The sequence below is a fragment of the Chiloscyllium punctatum genome, chromosome 22, assembly GCF_047496795.1.
Source record: "Chiloscyllium punctatum isolate Juve2018m chromosome 22, sChiPun1.3, whole genome shotgun sequence".
Lineage (NCBI taxonomy): Eukaryota > Metazoa > Chordata > Chondrichthyes > Orectolobiformes > Hemiscylliidae > Chiloscyllium > Chiloscyllium punctatum.
In genome coordinates this window covers 60,572,883-60,586,067 of record NC_092760.1, presented here as the reverse complement: position 1 = coordinate 60,586,067, position 13,185 = coordinate 60,572,883, and the positions used below count along the sequence as shown (strand labels likewise).

General features: G+C 45.3%; 2 protein-coding genes across 7 annotated transcripts in view; one reads left to right on the top strand and one right to left on the bottom strand.

Moving 5' to 3' along the window:
* The window catches only part of LOC140493701 (GTPase HRas), a 52,944-nt gene extending 50,601 nt beyond the window's left edge, over positions 1–2,343 (bottom strand). Inside the window, exon 1 of the mRNA XM_072592458.1 lies at positions 2,103–2,343. The gene's annotated coding sequence lies outside the window, so the exon portion shown is untranslated. The remainder of the gene's footprint in view (positions 1–2,102) is intronic.
* Positions 1–13,185, top strand: part of lrrc56 (leucine rich repeat containing 56) — a 217,051-nt gene that overhangs the window by 66,558 nt on the left and 137,308 nt on the right. For 2 of the 6 annotated variants that reach the window (XM_072592456.1, XM_072592454.1), the window contains exon 1: positions 2,818–2,918. The exons of the other annotated variants lie outside the window; for them this stretch is intronic. The gene's annotated coding sequence lies outside the window, so the exon portion shown is untranslated. Of the gene's footprint in view, positions 1–2,817; positions 2,919–13,185 lie in introns of those variants that run through there. 6 annotated transcript variants of the gene reach the window in all.

Genomic DNA, 13,185 nt, shown 5'->3' with positions numbered 1-13,185 from the left:
TTAACTCGAGGAAAATTCTGCTTCTCCAGATTTCAGGTAAGCAGCCTGATAATTCAGCAAAAGTCGAGAAATTGAGAGGGGGTGGTACTACAATGGAACTGGGTGCCAGTAGGATAGATGTGAAAGCTATCATTGTTTTTCAATGATGCAGCTGAAGAACAGAATGCAGATGAGAAACAGAGGATGCCAAGAATAGATTCTTCAGAGAGGACAACTTGGTCAATCATTTCAAATAGCATAGATACATTAAGAAGCACGAGAAAGGAAAGTCTATCCTAAGAAAATGTTATCTGTGATTTAAATAAGAGCTGTTTTGAGTTTTCCAGCACCACACCCTTCGACTCTGATCTCTAGCATCTGCAGTCCTCACTTTCTCCTGGCAACTTAGTGAGGTAAAAACTGGAATGGAGAGATTCCAGCATGGAAGTTAGGGAAAAGATTTACATCACTTTGGAGGATTTTGGAATGAGTTACGACAAAGGTGTTATACAAATACAAGCCACAGTTATTCTGGGAGCAGAGGTCCACACATTGTGGGTTAAGCCTCGAATCACAGTGTAATCAAACAAATCCCAGCCTGAAACCCACATCTATGAATATACCATATGCTTGATATATAATAATCATATATATATCCAACTGTGCAAAAGCATATGCTGGACAAGTGTCTCCTTCTTTCGCAGGGCTTTTGTGGCACAACAGTACTGTCCCTACTCAGACAGATGGGCAAGGCAGGTTCAAGTCCCAACTGCTTCAGAGGTGGGCAATCCCATGTCTGAACAGGTCCATTGAAACACTTGACTCATGTCCCGCCCAGTTCTGAAAACCGCCAATCATCTTCAACAATCCAGACACTAAACCCACCCTAGCCACACCCTAACACTGACAGATGTCAATCATTCGGCCAATTGATACAATCTACCCAGTGCCAAGCATGTCTGAAGTGTTTTGGTTAATAATGTTGAGCTTCAGTAGTATGATAATAGGGAAAAAGTTTCCAGAGCTGAAACAAATCAAACCTACGACGCAAAAATAAAGGTGTAATTAACAATGACAAATGCAGGAGTAAACAAATCCCAGAAACGCCAACCCCACATCTGCAAATTACATTGGTTGTCTGGTCAGGATGGTTTACCCTTAGCAAAATAACCAAACGGAATGTCCATGACAATGGGAATCTCGGGGCGACAATGTAAAAATGAGCCGCCGCTTGGGTGGGGGTAAGAAATAGCAAATCCACACAACGATACAGTTTTCTCGCTTGCTGAGGCGCTCTCTCCATCTCTCTCTCCCTGCCCGTTAATCAATTGCTGCAACCTCTCTCTGTCTCAGTCCACAGGAACCATCAACACACACAAACCCCAATTGCATTTTATCGAACAGAAACGAGGGAGTGAGAAATGAAAATCAATCCCCCACCCCTCCAAACGCAAGTTGCGCTTTTACAAATACAGTGCCCCTTTTTTGACAATCCACGCCAGTGGCACTTAATCATTCAAAGAGATACACGACAGGTTGGAATTGTTGCGCCCGCTCCTTCTACGTAGAAATAAAGCAGAACATTGCAGATGATGTGAAACTAGATTTAAAGACAGAAAACGAGAGAAACACTCATTAGGTCGGGCAGCTCGAATGGAGAGGAATCCCCAAAACGTGCTGCCTGCCCATTTCCAGTTTTCATTTCTTATTCTAAGAAAGGATCAGATTTGAGAGAGCCGCCTCGATCTCCAAGCTGAAGCCCAATGAGTTTGTACAGCGATTTCCAACAATTGACCTAAAATCAACACCACTGGAACATGTCTCTGCCATTTAACAGACAGAAATGTTCCAGTATCAAAAAAAAATTCATCTAACTTTTCGTCGGCGACTGTGTTATTTAGAAAATGTTTTTTTTTAAATGCTAATGATTGAACAAACGCTCTATCAACCTTCTTTAAATACGCTGCAACACATTCACAGATACCCTGCAAATATAAAACATACGTTGCAAACCGACTTCCATTAATTGAATATTTGAGAAGGATTGCTACTTAAACGCTAATACAGTATAGTGATTTTATTTTCCAGCAGCTGGGGCGTTACCCTGTGCTGTCTTGACTTACCAGAAACTGCAATAAGGAAGGAGCAAAAAGCCGCAATCAGTAGCAGATAAAGAAATAAAACATCACAAATGATAGACAAAGTCTGATTGCTTTGGTAATTCTCAGTAATTTCAATAACAAATGACTGCTGCTGTTATTTAAAGCGTTAAATAATAATCAATGGCGCTCTATCTCTCGGTGTTTGTGTCTAGCTCCCACTTTCAAAAGTTCCTGCAATTTCAGCTAGCGCAGTTGCCTGGAGCTGCGCGCGCAACACAGACTCAGGTTACTGTGACCCGCACAGCCCGCCCATCAGGCCGTAACCACTCTTGAATGTGGCTCTTCCATTGGTTCCGCGGGGCGAAACGGCACCGCCCAGGTGTTGGTAGACACGAGTAGTGATTGGTTGCTATAACCATCCATCATCTATTTAAATGACCTAAACGGTTATGGGGACGATGCTTAATAGTTGACTGGAACTGGTGATCCATTTCAAACGTGCCCTGACCAAAACGAGATAAAAAAGTTAATGTTACGAAAAGTTATTCCAGTCCAAGACGATCGGTTAAATGTTGTTTTCCATTGATGGGGACATTTGATTCAACCCATGCGCAGCCGCGACTAGGCGGCGAACGCCTCTTGCAATGCCAGACGGGATTTGTAGTTTTATAGGCTGGTTATCGGAAGCGGCCAGTGATGCAGAGAACTACAATCCCCAGCAAATCCTGCTCTCCCCCGCCCACACTCACGGAGCAACAGCGGCGGCTGCGGGGCCGTTGCTAAGGAGTCAGCGGGAACCGGGCAGGGCGCAGGCCGCCTTCACTGAGCTGCTGAGCGGTGAGTCCGAGTGGCGATTACTGGCAGCCGTGCAATATACAGCAGGTTCTGGTATTCTTGCGGAGGGTTTTTATCGATCGATAAGCTTCTCTCGGTTGCTAGGGAACAGGGAGGCGTCACATGGGACAACAATAACTTAGTACTTGAATAACCACAAATTATTTAAAGAGCGCTCTTAAAAGTACACAGAACTGCCTGGAGGGGTCGTTTATCAAACAGAGATTGACACCGAGCCACATGACGAGATTTCAGGATGGTTGATTAAAACCCTTGTAAAGAGATGGGGTTCTGAAATGTAACTGAGAGGGAGTCGAGAAGAGAGAATTCCAGCTGAAGGAGTGCCGTACTGTCGGAGGAGCAGTACTAAGGAGGGTCAGTGCCGAGTTAGCGCTGCACTGTCGGAGGGTCAGTGCCGAGGGAGCGCCGCACTGTCGGAGGGTCAGTGCTGACGGAGGGTCAGTGCTGAGGGAGCGCCGCTCTGTCGGAGGGTCAGTACTGAGGAGGGTCAGTGCCGAGGGAGCGCCGCACTGTCGGAGGGTCAGTGCCGAGGGAGCGCCGCACTGTCGGAGGGTCAGTGCCGAGGGAGCGCCGCACTGTCGGAGGGTCAGTGCCGAGGGAGCGCCGCACTGTCGGAGGGTCAGTGCCGAGGGAGCGCCGCACTGTCGGAGGGTCAGTGCCGAGGGAGCGCCGCACTGTCGGAGGGTCAGTGCCGAGGGAGCGCCGCACTGTCGGAGGGTCAGTGCCGAGGGAGCGCCGCACTGTCGGAGGGTCAGTGCCGAGGGAGCGCCGCACTGTCGGAGGGTCAGTGCCGAGGGAGCGCCGCACTGTCGGAGGGTCAGTGCCGAGGGAGCGCCGCACTGTCGGAGGGTCAGTGCCGAGGGAGCGCCGCACTGTCGGAGGGTCAGTGCCGAGGGAGCGCCGCACTGTCGGAGGGTCAGTGCCGAGGGAGCGCCGCACTGTCGGAGGGTCAGTGCCGAGGGAGCGCCGCACTGTCGGAGGGTCAGTGCCGAGGGAGCGCCGCACTGTCGGAGGGTCAGTGCCGAGGGAGCGCCGCACTGTCGGAGGGTCAGTGCCGAGGGAGCGCCGCACTGTCGGAGGGTCAGTGCCGAGGGAGCGCCGCACTGTCGGAGGGTCAGTGCCGAGGGAGCGCCGCACTGTCGGAGGGTCAGTGCCGTGGGAGCGCCGCACTGTCGGTCGGTCAGTGCTGAGGGAGGGCCGCTCTGTCGGAGGGTCAGTACTGAGGAGGATCAGTGCCGAGGGAGTGCCACACTGTCGGAGGATCAGTGCCGTGGGAGCATTGCACTGTCGGAGGATCAGTGCCGAGGGAGCGCCGCACTGTCAGAGGGTCAGTGCTGACGGAGGGTCAGTGCTGAGGGAGCGCCGCACTGTCGGAGGGTCAGTGCCGAGGGAGCGCCGCACTGTCGGAGGATCAGTGCCGAAGGAGCGCCGCACTGTCGGAGCGTCAGTGCCGAAGGAGCGCCGCACTGTCGGAGCGTCAGTGCTGAGGGAGCGCCGCTCTGTCGGAGGGTCAGTACTGAGGAGGGTCAGTGCCGAGGGAGCGCCGCACAGTCGGTGGGTCAGTGCTGACGGAGCGCCGCACTGACGGAGGATCAGTGCCGAGGGAGCGCCGCTCTGTTGGAGGGTCAGTACTGAGGAGGGTCAGTGCCGAGGGAGCACCGCAGAGTCGGAGGGTCAGTGCCAAGAGAGTGCTGCAGTCGGAAGGTCAGTGCTGAGGGAGCGCCGCGCTGACGGAGGGTCAGTGCTGAGGGAGCGCCACGCTGACGGAGGGTCAGTGCTGAGGGTGCGCCGCGCTGACGGAGGGTCAGTGCTGAGGGTGGGCCATGCTGTTAGAGGGTTGGTGTTGGAGGGTCTACGCTGTGGAAGCGCCGTTCTGACGGATGGTCGTTGTCAGAGAGTCAGTGCTGAGAAAGCACCGCACTGTCGTAGGGTCTGTGGTGTGGGAGCACCGGGTTGTCAGAGGGTCTGTGCTGAGGGTGTGACCCGCTGTCGGAGGTTCATTGTCTGAGAGGCCGCCGCACTGTCAGAAGGTCTGTGCTGAGGGAGTGCCGCGGTGAGAGAGGCACTGTCTGAGAGAGCACCATGGTGTCGGAGGGTCAGTGCTGAGGAATCGCCGCGCTGTTAGACGGTCACTGTCTGATGGAGCACCGCGGTGTCGAAGGGTCAGTGCTGTCAGAGTGCCGCACTTTCGGAGGGTGAGTGCTGAGGACACACCACTCCGTCGAAGGGTCACTGTCTGGAGTGCTGCATTGTCGGGGGGTCACTGTCTGAGCGAGCGCCGCACTGTTGGAGGGTCAGTGCTGAGGGAGTGCCACACTGTCCAGAGGGTCTGTGCTGAGATAGCACCGCAGTGTTGCAGGGGCACTGTCTGAGAGAGCACCGTGGTGTCGGAGGATTGGTGCTGAGGAAGCACCACACTGTTGGAGGGTCGCTGTATGATGGAGCGCCGCGGTGTCGGAGGGTCGGTGCTGAGGAAGCACCGTGCTGTCAGAGGGTCGGTACTGAGCAAGTACTGCGCTATCAGGAGGGTCACCGCCTGATGGAGCGACTGGCCGTCGGAGGGCCAGGGCTGAGTGAGCGCCATGCCATTGGAGGGTCTGTGCTGAGCGAGCGATGTCTGTCGGAGGGTCATTGCCTAAGGGAGGGCAGCACAGTCAGAGGGCCCGAGCCTGGGGGAGTGCTGCGCTATCCGAGGGCCCATGCCTGTGGGAGCGCCGCACTGTTGAAGGGCCTGTGCTGAGTGAGCGCCGTGCTGTCGGAGTGTCAGTGGTGCAGGAGTGCTGTTCTGTTAGAGGGTCACTGCCTGATGGAGTAACTGGCCGTCGGAGGGTCAATGCTGAGGAGCACCTCTCCCTCAAAGGGCCAGTGCCGACTGCATGCCTCTCCCTCGGAGGGTCAGTGCCCGAGGGAGCGCTGCGCCATCAGAGGGTATGTGCCCGAGGGAGCTCTGCGCTGTCCGAAGGTCAATACTGAAGAAGTGCCGTACTGTTGGAATAGTGACACTGGGCGCACACCGCCTTGTCCAACTGAGCTTCCAACTGGCCTGTATCTCCCAGGACACTATTGGAACTGTTATCTGTGTATTAGTGCTGACATTTATGTATCTACCAATATCACTAAAGCAAATCTGATCATTGTCTGATCACTGGTTGTGTGATTTCACTGTGCCCAATTGGTTTTGCTGCATTTTTACATATTTGAAAGAATTGTAACATTTATATTTAACATGTCAAAGATATGTCATTCAAACATAAATGCTAGATATATTCAACAGGCCAGACAACATCTATGGAGAATGTTCACTTTCATGTCTGCAACATGATATTTACAAGCCTGAAATATTATCTCTCCCACAGATACTGCTTGCCTTGCTGAGTATTTTCTTTTTTGTTGCAGCCTTCCAGTATTTGCAGTATTTTTGTTGTATACTTATAAAGAAATAAAAGTTATTTCTTTTTAGTAATTGATTCCTGATCTTTGTGTTTGATCTAAGCACTGTTAACCTAGGGCAGGGTTTTATCAGGAGGATGTCCATGATACCAATCGCAGCTAGTGATCCTATTCAAAATGTGCTCATTTCATACACTTTTTGAGATCTAGGAGGCACAGGTGAGTATGAAATGTGTTGCCAATGTAGTTAAATAGTCATCTCCCACTCACTGATTACATAGGAACAGGAAGCTTTGTTTCTGTATTTCTTCATATCTTTTCCCAACAACACAATAAAACAAAATAAGCAAACACCGCAAAGGAAAATATTAGGTCAGATGATCAAACCGAGAGATTTTACAGAGTGTTTTAAAAGAAGAAAGAGGACATTGTGGTGTCAGAGGATGTTCCAGAGCTTGAGCCCTGGGCAACTGAAAGCATACCCACTAATCATGCAGTACTTAAAATCAGGATGCAAAGAAGACTAGAGGAGAGTTGTGGAACTGAGAGAGATTACAGGGATGCAGGAGAGAGTTAAAAGCAACTTTTGGAATTTTGAGATAAACAGTTATCAAAAATATTCTTAATAAAATTGTTAAGAAACCAAAGGCTACCCACTGCCCCTTGGCTTAGTTAGGAGCAAAATAAAGAAAATTGGCAAAGAAAAAATGCAGCTTGTTGCAATAATGAAGTATTTCACTGTATTGAGTTATGCTATTTTGTTTCTGGTCACACATGCCACGCATATGATTAAAATGAGGCTCATTTACAGAGTGGGCATACTCTGGCACTTTTGGCATCAGATTAAGATGAAGAATAGTACAGAAAAGCCTTAACCTTTTGATGTGTTGCATTTATTTTCTCCTATGTATGCAACCAGTTGAGTATCTTTGTACTTTTTAAGATATTTACCTAATTGTAAACTTGAAATTTCATTTCAAGCAGGGAAATCAGTTGGATTTGTTTGAACCTTACTACAAGTAACATTTTGAATAAATGTTTTTTATTCCCTTTTTTAACTTGAAATCACAAAGTAATGAATCAAGTCAGTGAAGGTGAATGCGATGAGTCTGTGTTATCCACTTGTTCCATTTCTAAAGCTGCGCTAGTTTGAATGTATGTCTGGCGTTTTATATCCAGCTTCCCAGTCATTATTAAAGTTATCAGTGATGACAGCAGCTGAGATTCCAAGACTTGACAAAACTCAACTTTTGGTTTCTTTTAGGAAGTTATGATTTAAGATTCAGATCACTATTATCGTAAACTAAATTTTGTAATTTTATTTGGTATCCTAAAGAGTTATGTGGTTACAGTAGTTTGTTGTTTAATGCTGAACAAATCTGCCTTAATAGTTTATAAATTTGAGGAGGACCTCGTGATACATCTGGCAAGCCAAACACAGTGGGAAAGGTTGCTAGACTCTCTACATTTGAACACAGGGTAAATAAGATCCTGAAGGGGCTTTACAAATAGATACTGAGAGGTTATTTCCCCTAGCAAGGGAACCTATAACATCCGGGCATCATCTCAGGATAAGTGGTAAACGATTTAAAATTGAAATGTGGAAAATTTTCTTCACTCGGGGGTTGTGAATCTTTGTCGTTTTGTATTCCAAAGATTGTGGATTCTCCATTATGAATATATTTAAAACGGTAGCAGACATACTTTGGTTCCTCAGGGAAACAAGGGCTAAAGGAGCATAGAGGAAAATTGAGTTGGAGTAATGTCAACCCAGATCATATTGAAAACAGAGTAGGCTAAAGACACTGCGAGGTCTACTCCTGCTCCTATTTCCTATTCTCTTGGGTTCAGTTTATTACATATCCCTTTGAATTGGCTTGAAGGCAAGAGACAGAGTGGTGGTAGAAGGTTAGTTTTTGGACTGGAAGTCTGCGACCAATGGTATGTGCTGGCATCTGTGCTGGGTCCACTGCCTTTTGGCATTTATATAAATCATTTGTATGTTACTATCGGAGGAATGGTTAGAATATTTTCAGGTGACACCAAAATTGGTGGTGTTGTGGACAGTGAAGAAGGTTACCTCAGAGTACAGTGGGACCTTGATCAAATGGGACAATTGGTCGAGAAGTGGCAGATGGCATTTAATTTAGATAAATGTGAGGTGTTGCATTTTGGTCTGGCAAACCAGGGCATTGCTCATGTTTGGGTCTTGGGGAGTGTTGCCAAGCTAAGAGACCTTGGGGTTCAGGTTCATAGTTCTTTGCATGGGGAGTCACAGCTAGACAGGGTAGTGAAGAATGAATTTGGTATACTTGCTTTTATTGGCCAGTACATTGAGTACAGGAGTTGGGATGTCATATTGCGGCTATACAGGACATCAGCTAGGCCACTTCTTGAGTACAGCATTCAATTCTGGTCTCTGCTATAGGAAGGATGTTGTTAAACTTGAAAGGATGCACAAAAGATTAATAAGGATTTTGCTGGGATTGGAGGGTTTGAGGTTCAGGGAGAAACTGAATAGGCTGGGGCTATTTTCCCTGAAGTGTCGGAATCTGAGGGATGACCTTATAAAGGTTTATAAAATCATGAGGGGCATGGATAGGGTGAATAGCCAAGGTCTTTTTCACAGGACAGGGTAGTCCGAAACTGGAGGGCATAGGTTTAAGGTGAGAGGGTAAAGGTATAAAAGGGACCTCGAGCAACTTTCCAACACCGATGTTGGTGTGTATACAGAACAAGCTGCCAGCTGCTTTAAAAGTTTTTTATTATAAAAATAAAGTACTTCCATTTTTTTTTTTAAAAAAGGCGTCTGGATTGGTACATGAATACAAAGGGTTTAGAGGGATATAGGCCAAATGCTAGACTTGTTTAGGATATCTGGTTGGCATGGACAAGTTGAACCGAAGGGTCTGTTTCCGTGCTGTACATCCCTATGACTCCAGAGCATCATCCCTGCCTTTGAGTCAGAAGCTCCAGGTTGAGTCAAACTTCTCAGCCAAGAAAGTTGCTTTTAATAATGAAGGCAAATAGGTTAATTATCAACTGCAAGTCCTTCCGGTGCTTATACGTAGCAGGTGATGAGAGTGGGAGGGTTTCGTTGCCAGCATGTGGTGGATAGTAAGTTGGAGCCATTACCATCACTATTGAAACCTCCAGACTACAACATGCGTATTCAAGTGTGTATTGCAACAGCAACTCTGCTCTCCTGAGCAATTTGAAATACATCTCTTTTTAATAAACCTTTGGTCATCTGATCTAATATTTGCTTCTTTATTTCAGAGTCAGGCTTTGTTTGGGAAATGGTTTGTGAAGCACCTTGGGATGTTTGACTACACGAATGGAGCTGTATAAATAAGCGTTGCTGTAGTTATTTACTGAAAAAGGGAAGAGTTAAGTGTTTAAAATTATAAAAGGTTTTGATAAGGAAATAGTACCTGCTTCTTTGGTTAGGAGTCAGTAAAGTGGGATTACCAATGTAAATTTATTGAAAGATTAAGAAAAATTTCTTTCCACGGGGAATTGTTGGAACGGGAAGACTGAATCACCACTAGCCTCCTGCCTTTATATAGCACAGTGCTGAGAAATATGTTATCCACTAGCTACATATTGGTAACTGCATATCTAATTAACTAATGAAAAATAAATAATAAAAACAAAATAGATGCTGAAGATCTGAACTTTAAAAGGTGCTGGAGAAACTCGAGTACTGGCATCATTTTTGGCAAGAAATTGCAGAGTTGTGAAGAAGAGTAATTGAACTTGAAACGTTAACTGTTAATCAAAAATGAGTGATTGCCTTACTGGGGACATGATCTTGTATGCTTTAACAGCTCTGTGCATTTATGGATACTGTGCAGAGCTGATTATGCAATTGTTTATTGATTGTTGAGAGCTCGATTATTGAATAGTACATATCTAAGTAAACATGCTCCTGTGAAGTATATTTATCTGGTTTGAGTGCATGTAGCACATCCTTTCCCAAAATTGTTGCATGTGACTAAAATACTGTTGCCATAGTCACATCTTGGCTAGTCAGGAATTTCCATTGTGCATCACTATTATAACAAAATGTCCAAAACCCTTTACATAGCTGTAACAGATTACTGAGTTAGGATTTAAAAAATAGGTTATGAGTGGGCTTTTATTGAAAGAGAGTGATAAAGAGGTCTTAAGAGGAAATTCATGTTATCTGTAATTATAACAATGAAATCTATTCTTACATGCAACAATCTGTGATGCAAGACTGGCTTTTAACAATCTCGCATTACATGCACGTGTCTGTTTTTATTAGTTATAGTGATTGCTATTTTGTCTTCTGCAGTTGGTGATTTGTTTGCTTAGTTGAGTTAGTCCAGCAGCTCTGTAATTATGATTCTTTGGGATATTCCAAGGATGCGGTTGGACAAAATATTGGTGTAGCATCTTTCTTATTTCAAATTGTAAAGAAAACAGAACTCCATTCTTGTGTTTTGGACAAATAAACTATATCACAAGTAGATATAATTCATTTTCTCACTTGTCTGCGTTCAGACTCCAGATAGTCTATACAGAAATTGCTGGCAGTCACAGAATTGCAAATGGAAATATGAATGACATCTGTTTCTATTTTAAAAACAATGTCTGAAAGCAAGTAATATTGGTTTTGTTCTGTGGATTAGTAATGGTATTGACAGTATAATAGAGGCTAGTTCTACATTTCTACAACAGAAATATTCCCTAATTAACATAACCACACCAGGTCAATAGAAAACAAAAATACTTGCACACAATGCAAGATATGGAGATGTCCTAGAAGCTTGTGGTGCTGGTTTCCTGTCTTGAGTGGTACAGATTCTGAACTAGACTAATCAAAGTTAAAACGTTTGAAAATGCTTTTGCTTAAGGCAACAGTGTGGTGTTTTCTATTAAGTTACTGTGTGCCATACTTCAGGGCAGTGAGGTTCCGCACTGAAAGCTTCAAAAGCTCTGCCTTGATCAGATGGGCCAATTTGCTGAGGAGTGGCAAATGGAGTTTAGTTTAGATAAATATGAGGTGCTGCATTTTTGTAAGGCAGACCAGGGCAGGACTTATACACGTAGTGGAAGGACCCTGGTGAGTGGTGCTGAACAAAGAGACGTAGGGATGCAGATGCATAGCTCCTTGAAAGTAGAGTTGTAGGTAGACAAGGTGGTAAGTAAAGTGTTTGAGATGCTTGCGTTCATTGGTCAGAACATTGAGTATAGGAGTTGGGATGTTATGTTGTGGCTGTACAGGATATTGGTGAGGCCACTTTTAGAATACTCCATATAATTCTGGTTGTTGTTCCAAAGGAAAGATGTTAAACTTGAGAGGGTGCAGAAAAGATTTACAGGTTGTTGGGACTGGAGGGTTTGAGCTATAGAAGGTGCCTGGTTAGGTTGGGGCATTTTTCCCTGGAGTATCATAGACTGCGGAGTAGACTTATAGAGGTTTATAAAATTGAGGGGCTTGATTAGGGTCAATAGCCAAGGTCGTTTTCCTAGGGTAGGAGAGTCCAAAACTAGAGGACATAGGTTTACGGTGAGAGGGGAAAGATTTTTTTAAAAATTTGAAATGTAACAGTTTCATGTAGAGGGTGCTCTGTGTATGGAATGAGCTGCCAGAGGATGTAGTGGAGGCTGATACAATTACAATATTTAAAAGACATCTGGATGGGTATATGAATAGGAAGGGTTCAGATGAAAATGGGCCAGATGCTGGCAAATGGGACTAGGTCAAATTGGATATGTGGTCACACGGATGAGTTGAACCATAGGATCTGTTTCTGTCCTGTATGACTCTACAAAATACCAAGACTTGGTCAACAGTACCTTCTAAATCTATGACCCCTGCTACAAAGAACGAAGGGCATGGGCGCATCACCACTTGATACATATTGCTGTTCCTTCATTATCATGCAATTAAATTCTTGGACATCCCCTCCCCAACACCACTGTCAGAATATCTACATTACATTGGCCAAGTAGGTGGATCACCATCAAAGTACAAATGGGAATGGGAAACAAAGGTGGGCTTTAGCAGGAACACTGGGATTCCATGAATGAATTTTAAAAAAACTTCTGAAACTGAAAATTAGTTCAAGTTAATCAATGTCAAATGTGGAGTCTCAATCCTACAAGTTTTTAATTATTTGGAGATATTTTGTAAGTAGATTATAAATGGGCTAGAGTTTGCTGCATCTCCACTTTTGTCCTTTGTTTGCTGTCACATATCGTCTCCCCCTTTCTCATTTCTTTTTACTCTTTTTTTTCTCTCTCTCCATCTCTTGAACCAGTCATTACTTTCCTCTCTTTTATCATATCATTCATAGAAAAATAAATAAATCTTTATTCTTTTTGTGGGATGTGGGTATCAGAGACAAGGGCAAATTGCTTTTGAACCAATTGGTTTGCTAGGATATGTTAGCATCAATTGGGAGTTAACACATTGCGTTTGGTCTGGAGTCCCATGTTGGCCAGACCGGGTAGGTATGGGCGATTTCTTCTGTAAAGGATATTCGTGACCAAGATGAGTTTTTATGATCACTGATGATAGAGATGGTAGCTATGAAATCAATGATTTCAGATTTTTTAGTATTAATTGAATTCAAATTCCACCATCTTCCAATAATATGAAGTGAACCGCTATTCAGAGCATTAGCTGGGCGTCATTTTGTTCACTCCTTTTTAAGTCTCTCTTTTTATTCTTTCCTGTATTTATCTACCAAGCCTTAATCTCACAGGTTAAGGAATTTGCCTGCTGGTTACTCCAATCATTCAAATCCCCGATGGCTATTTCATTCACTAAAATATTCTCCGGTCACACATGGCAACTTGAGGCCAAAATATTTTTTGAGTTGGT